General features: G+C 45.4%; 1 protein-coding gene across 10 annotated transcripts in view; it reads right to left on the minus strand.

Annotated features, from left to right (window-relative positions):
* Positions 1-1,070, minus strand: part of Gphn (gephyrin) — a 508,902-nt gene that overhangs the window by 15,447 nt on the left and 492,385 nt on the right. The gene's annotated exons all lie outside the window — the stretch shown is intronic.

Here is a 1,070-nt window from a genome sequence, read left to right on the forward strand (position 1 = left end):
CACTTTGTAGCCCAGGCTGGTCTCGAACTCGCAACGATCTTCCTGCTTCAGCCTCCCAAGTGCTGGGATTACAGGCATGCACCCTACCCAGCACTTATTTTTAAAAAATGTATGTAGGCATGTATGTGTTTGTAGGACTGAGGATTGAACCCAGGAGCTTCACACTGAGCTATATCCCTAACCCTTCTAATTTTTTAAATTTTGAGACAGGGTCCTGCTAAGTTGCCCAGGTTGGGCTTAAACTTGTGGTCCTCCTGGTTCAGCCTCCCAGAGTGCTAGGATTAGGGACACCACCATGAGTATCTAGTTTTAATTCTTATTTTCTAATATGTTAAAACCTACGTGCATTTCTTGTAAGTCATGAGCAGTACTGTCATTTTAAATATCTATAATTTATTTTATTTTACTTTGTTTTTTTCTTGGCTGGCCTGAACTCACTACACAGCCAGGCTACCCTTGGATTTATAGTGATTTTCCTGCTTCAGCCTCCTGCATGCTGGGATTTCAGGCAAGCACCACCACACCCAGCTAATATTTTAAATCCACAGGCCTGGTGTCTCATGGAACGTGTATCCCATAATATCTTTTAATGATCGTTGATCTTATCACAATAACCAATCACATTTCCCTCTACAAATCCAAACACCTCAGCAATTTTCAAACAACATAAGCATTTTATTACAATGCTTTGTACTTGGCTGTTTGTGTCATCAGTCAGAGAGCATCCGTCAAGCTCTCCCACTGTGCAGAGCAGGGTCCTGAAGCGAAGCACAACAGCAGGTGAATTAGAGCAGTGCCACGGAGACCCAGAAGGCTCACACGTCTCAGGACTCAGCTGGTTCCTGGGAGAGGAAAGTGTTTTCCCCCTTTCCACTTCTCAAGCGCCGCCTATGGCAGTGGGATGGGCATTACCTCAGGTATGCCTCCAGAGGGAAGAAACAGAATACAGGCAGTAGAGAGTGCTTTGATTGGATATTAAGAAAACATGGGGCTGGGGATTTAGCTCAGCGGCAAAAGCGCCTGCCTGGCAAGCGCAAGGTCGTGAGTTCAGTTCCCGGTACCGGAGAAAA

Source organism: Chinchilla lanigera, unplaced genomic scaffold (genome assembly GCF_000276665.1).
Source record: "Chinchilla lanigera isolate Chin_1 unplaced genomic scaffold, ChiLan1.0 scaffold00065, whole genome shotgun sequence".
Classification (NCBI taxonomy): domain Eukaryota; kingdom Metazoa; phylum Chordata; class Mammalia; order Rodentia; family Chinchillidae; genus Chinchilla; species Chinchilla lanigera.